The sequence below is a fragment of the Mesoplodon mirus genome, assembly GCF_964341445.2.
Source record: "Mesoplodon mirus genome assembly, chromosome: 1".
NCBI lineage: Eukaryota > Metazoa > Chordata > Mammalia > Artiodactyla > Ziphiidae > Mesoplodon > Mesoplodon mirus.
In genome coordinates this window covers 75,556,270-75,562,269 of record NC_138976.1, presented here as the reverse complement: position 1 = coordinate 75,562,269, position 6,000 = coordinate 75,556,270, and the positions used below count along the sequence as shown (strand labels likewise).

The window sequence follows — 6,000 nt, the reverse complement described above, 5'->3', positions numbered from 1 at the left end:
GGTTTGGTGAGTCTTCACTGTAACCTACTTGCAAAAACACTGTGACTGCCTAAACCCCCTCTGGGTGTGTGCTCTGCTGGAGAGCTCAGGAGGTGAACCCCCTCCCCGCTCCCCGCTCCCCGCGCTTAAGAAAATCAGTGATTGGAGAGCTGGCATTAGTGTTTCTTGTCTTGGTCATATTTGTCGGTCCTCCCGTCCTTTTTATTCAAACCATCTTCAATTTGAAAGAAGCCTCAAGTCACAGCCTCACTTGCACCCACTTAGGTTGCTCTGAATCGAGTGTCTGACTTCCGAGTTCGGTTCTAAGCTCCCCAGGCAGGCACTGCGTCTTCTTTGGGGTCCCCCGAACACCTGCACCCTTCTGGACACGCATTCTCTCCTTTTCACCGAAGACTCCGTCCTGCATCCGAGCCGGCGCGAGCGCACGGAGGACACAAGGCCGGTCCACAGACTGTCCCGCTCAGGCACCTGCAGGAAACCAGATCCCTGAATGCTCGAGTCCCGCTCTCACCAGGGGCCAGGAAACAAACCAACACCCACTGAACAATTTCTTAGTGGAGGGAGGAGGCAGTAAATGGTGCTAGGCGGGGGTGTTAACCGTGCCGGCCTCCCGCGTCCAGGTACTCCTCTGGGCCAGAGATGATAGAATCGATCTGACGCAAGTCTCACTGGGGATGAATTTTTTTCGCTCCCTCGGGGAAAGAAAGTAAACACGCGTCGGCAGCAGGAGCGTGCCGGGGCGGAGGGAGCTGTTCTGCTTGCATCTCGCGGTGCCGAAGCCAGTGGGCCTGGGCGAGGCGGCGGAGGTGCGCGAAGGTGCCTCGTGGGCCTGGTGGGGCTGGAGCGCCGCGCAGGCGCACTGGAGTCTGCCCGCTGGCCGGCTCCGGGGTACAAAGAGAGCGCCGCCGAGAGCCGGGGTTCCTTGAGGTGTCGGGAGCTGCCTGGGGTTTCGCAGGCCTGAGCTGTGCCTCCGTCCCGCTCCGGGACGCAGCCACAGTCGTTTCCCACCCGGGGTCGGAGGCTTGTGGGTCTCCGAATTCCTCGCCTTTGCGGTAGCAGCGGGGCCCAGGTGGTTCCAGTACGTTTCGGGGTTTAATTCTGGCGCTTGCGAGCTGGGCCGGCTCCGCCCCCCCCGCCCCGCCCCGCCCCGCCCTGCCCTCTCCTCCGAGGTCCGGGAGCCGCGGGCGAGGAAAAGAGGGGCTGGCCGGGTGCCGCAGGTTGAGAGGAGCTGCTGGAGGTGAGTGGAGCTGAGGGCTTCGCTGCGCCCCCTTTCCCTTGCGGGTCAGCGCGGGGGCTCGGGGCTCCGACCCCTGACCCGGGCCGGTCTCCGCGCTCAGCCAGGCCAGCTTGGCGCGCGCCGGTGGCGGAGGGCAGACCCCGCGGGCTCCCGCTCGCCCGGTTACCTCAGGACGGGCCTAGGGACGGGGTCCGAGACGTTGCTGCGGCCTCGCGGTCCGCCGTCTTCGGCGCACTGCGGCGGCGGGGCTCGAGGGTTTGGAAGGGGAGCGCGGCGCGCGCGGCTTTGGGGCAGCGGGAAAGTCCGGGCCGGGCCGAGAGGCGGGAGGGTGCAGGCGTCTCTCAGGCCGGGACGCACGGCCCTTGGGTGTCCCCGGGTCCTTTATTAGCCCGGGTAGGCTGAGAGAGCTCTCCGAGGCGTCTCCCCTGGAAGTTTTCGGCTCCGCTCCGCAGGAGGGAGTGGCGGTTGACCCCTTTCTTCCTCGGTCGCGGAGCGGCAGGTGGCCTCGGGTCGCCCTCAGCGGACTCCGAGATGGCTCCGGCCAAGGTTGAAGGGACCGGGCGGTGGGGGAGGAGGTCGGGAGCTCTGGGCCTCCGGGGCCAGTCGAACCCGGCCGGGACAGCGTGGGCTTCTAGTGGTCGTGTCGAGGCAGGGTGCAAGCGCCCTTAAGCAGACTTGTTCCCTCAACGCCCCGCCTTTTCCAAGCCCCTTCCATGCCCACGGCAGCCTCCTCCCCTTGACCATTCTTCTCCACCTGGGTCCGCGGGGAACTTTCAGAGGCAACTCTTCGCGGTGGGTCCTGCAAGTCAGCAAGAACTTGTGCTGCGCCGGGGTGACTTGACGAGGGCTTCGGCGAGTTAGCGTTAAAAACAATCTATGGCGTCCCCCAGCGCCCGCTCTCTGCACATCGTCTCTACGGAGGTTCGTCGAATTAATGAAACACTATATCAAGATGGGAGCCCTGAGACTAACAAGGAAGGTTAATCATCCAGATCTATAGTTGTGCACTTTCTTGCCCCAGCTTCATCCCATCCACCTCTGAGCTGGATGGAAATCAGGGCCAGTTTCCTGGAGTTCATTCACCTTGCTTTTTAGGTGGTACTTAGCTGTCCATCTGCTAGTTGCTTCTTTCATCCAACTTTCTCTACAAAAAAGTTGGGCACTCCCACATGTTATTTATTTTAAAAGTTGAGATATAATAAACGTTCCATAAATTTACGCATTTAAAGAGTATAATTCGGTGGTGTTTTTGTTTTTTTTTAGTATATTCACAGAGTTGTGCAGTCGTCCCTACTGTCTAATTCCAGAACATTTTCATCACCCCCAAAAGTAATCTCGTGCCCATTAAGCAGTTATTCCCCATTTCCCCTTCCCCCAGCCTCTCACTCCCTCATTATAAGGTGAAGCTTTCCCAAGATAGAAATTGAATGAGAAAACTGAGATTATTAACTTCGGCCCTTTTTCAGTTAGTAGATTTGGGGAAAGGTGCTGCTGCTGAGCAGTGGAAGAAAAATTAAGAATGGGCTGTCCTCTGGTGAGATTACAGTGTCTAAGGATGGAAGAGAAGCTGCCAGTAGAGGAATAATTGCCTCCTTTAAAAATATATAAGTTAGGGATTTCTCTGGTGGCGCAGTGGTTAAGAATCCGCCTGCCAATGCAGGGGACACGGGTTCAATGCCTGGTCCAGGAAGATCCCACATGCCGCCGAGCAGCTAAGCCCGTGCGCCACAACTACTGAGCCTGCGCTCTAGAGACCGCGAGCGACACCTACTGATCCCCACATGCTGCAACTACTGAAGCCCGCACGCCTAAAGTCCGTGCTCCGCAACAAGAAGCCACAGCGATGAGACGCCCCCGCTTGCCACAACTAGAGAAAGCCCACACGCAGCGACGAAGATCCAACGCAACCAAAAAATAAATAAATGAATAAATAATAATAAAAAAATACACAAATTGGGAATGCATTTTATCCCTGTAGGTAGGGCACGCCAGTGCTTTGGGGCACTTTCAGCACTTTAGATTTGCCAAGTCCACAAATCATTCCAGTTGAGGTTCTGCCTCAGCAAATGCGAGTTCTATTTTGTGTATGTGTTTTGGGGGGAGGTGTTAGTTTTGTTTTAAAGTATCCACTGTCCCTAAAGAAAGAAACCACAGATAAATGGCCACTAGAATGGATACATTCAAGACTTGGGTTCATTTCATGAGTATCAGCACCTGCTCTGAAATAGCCCTATGAGCTACTGTGCTCATGCATTAACCCTTGGTCTGAGGTGGAGGAGGAGGATGGGAAAGGGTCTAGTTGGAGGACATTCAAGAAACTGGGGAAAGGAGTTGGAGAAAGGCTGAAAGGGGAGTACTTGTGGGAGCTGAGGTCTGTTAAAATGGAGAAGGGTGAGCAGATTCAGAAGCAGCAAAGGGGAATCTCAGTGAGAAATTTCGGACACTTAAACGTTTTGTTGGACTATTTATTTGTGCATGCTCTGAAAATCACGTTTTTTTTTTTTATTTGTTTGTTTGCTTTTTGCGGTACACGGGCCTCTCACTGTTGTGGTGACTCCCGTTGCGGAGCACAGGCTCCGGATGCGCAGGCCCAGCGGCCATGGCTCACGGGCCCAGCCGCTCCGCGGCATGTGGGATCTTCCCAGAACTGGGGCACGAACCCGTGTCCCCTGCATCGGCAGGCGGACTCTCAACCACTGTGCCACCAGGGAAGCCCTGAAAATCACGTTTTAGTGAGCAGAGCTGAAGCTATCCAAATTACACAACAACCACTGTGCTTCTCTTCTGCCCTCCAATCAGGTGAAGTCAAGTTGGTTTCAAATGTTACAGGATATTTTATGCCTGTTGCATGGGTGGCTTATGCATCCTTTTTAAAAAAGTAATTTTAAAGTTGAACTATAACATACATATAAATTTTAAGTGTACAATTTGATGAATTTTCACAAAGTGAGCATAAACTTATAACCAGCACTGAGATCAGGAAACAGAGCATTACCTTGCCTTTTTCCAGTCACACTGTCTCCCCAGAGGTGACCACTGTCCCAACTATAGATTAGTTTTGCCTGTCTTCATGGTCTCTATACACATGGGATCATACAGTATGTTTTCGTGGGGGGTTTGTTTTGTTTTGGTTTTGGTTTTGGTATCTGGCTTCCTTTAGTCAAAATTATGTTTGTGATATTTAGCTGTGTTATTGCATGTGGCTGTATTTCGGCCATTATCATTGCTGTCCAATGTTTCATTGTGTGACTGTGCACAATGTGACACTGTGTGACAGTTTATCCATTCTAGGGTTGATGGGCATTTGAGTAATTTCCGAATTTTGTCTGTGGGGAATAGTGTGACTGTGAACATTCTACTACATGGCTTGATACACAGTACACATTTGTATAGGGGATGTAGTCAGGAGTAGAATTGTGCTTAACTCTTCTCCTCCCTCTTTCCTCTCAAATTAAATTCAGTGAAAATTCCTCTAAGGTGAAGGCTGCTCCACCAACTTTCATTTAGAATAAACCAATATCAATGAACTTTAATAAATAATAATTACATTTCTATTTTATGCAAGGCCCTGCTGGGGGGAATTCAGAGACTTAAGACCCTCATATGGTTCATAGCAGATGGGGAGATGTAAGGATACAGAATTGAACAGGAGGCAGAGGATGGAAATATCGGATATAAATGGCTCATTGGAAATGTAGGGGAAATTAACACCGAGGAGAGATATTGGGTTGATGTTTAGGGAGATTGGGCCTTGAAGAATGTGTTCAGGTGGGGATTAGAGTAAAAGGCATTGCAGTTTAGGCCATGGCTTTTGAGGGAGCAAGGAAGTCCAGCAGTGCCTGACACATGATAGCATTGTCAATCAGTCACATGCTTAGAGACCCAGGTGAATGGCAATTTGAGATTGTGCCCTTCATCCAGTGGTTCGTGATTATGAACCAGCCTGGTGATCTCTGTGGAAATGTTGTAGCTCTGCATCCAGACTGGCTAGTTTGAATCTAGATGCTGCTGCTTGCTATGTGACCTTTCATATAGTTACTGAACCTCTCTGTGTCTCAACTTCCCATCTATAAAAAGGGGATAATAAAAAGCACTCCCCTGAGAGGGTTATTATGAGGATTAAATGAGTTAAAACACATAGAGAGCACGTTGAAGATTGCCTGGTACACAGTAAGTGCTAAACATGTTTGCTGTTGTTTCTTTAATTTATAATTGTTTAAATTTCTATAGTAATATTCGTACATAGTAAGAATAATGACAATAACAAAGAAGGGTTTAAAATGAAAGCTGAAACCCGTTACTCTTTTCTTATCCTAGCTCAACTATGTCTGTTTTTAGTACTTTTGGTGGTTATCATTGAACAAATTACCTTAAAATTTAGTGGCTTAAACAACTGTTTCATGGTATTATGTGTCCTGTGGGTCAAGGATTCAGGCAGGGCTTGGCTGCTTCTCCTCCTTGTGGTGTTGACTGAGGTCTCTCCATTGCATACACCTGGTGAATGGGCTGGTCTGGAGGGTCCAGGAAGGCTTTGCTTCCATGCCCTGTTCCTTGGCAGGGATGGCTGACAGACTGGGCTCAGCATTAACTGTTGACTAGAGTGCCTACACGTGGCAGCTTCAGCATGGTGGCCCCAGGTAGTTGGCACTGCTTACATGGCCATCACCTTCCCCCAGGTATTAATCAGGGTCTGTAGAGAAACAGAAGAGTAGAATGTATATATGTTTATAGAAAGATTTATCATAAGGAATTGGCTCACACGA

At 51.2% G+C, this 6,000-nt stretch overlaps 1 protein-coding gene across 3 annotated transcripts in view; it reads left to right on the top strand.

The window, feature by feature from the left end:
* Window positions 1-1,159: 1,159 nt before the first annotated feature.
* The window catches only part of KANK1 (KN motif and ankyrin repeat domains 1), a 192,113-nt gene continuing 187,272 nt past the window's right edge, over window positions 1,160-6,000 (top strand). For all 3 annotated transcript variants that reach the window (XM_082620052.1, XM_082620053.1, XM_082620051.1), the window contains exon 1: window positions 1,160-1,237. The gene's annotated coding sequence lies outside the window, so the exon portion shown is untranslated. The remainder of the gene's footprint in view (window positions 1,238-6,000) is intronic.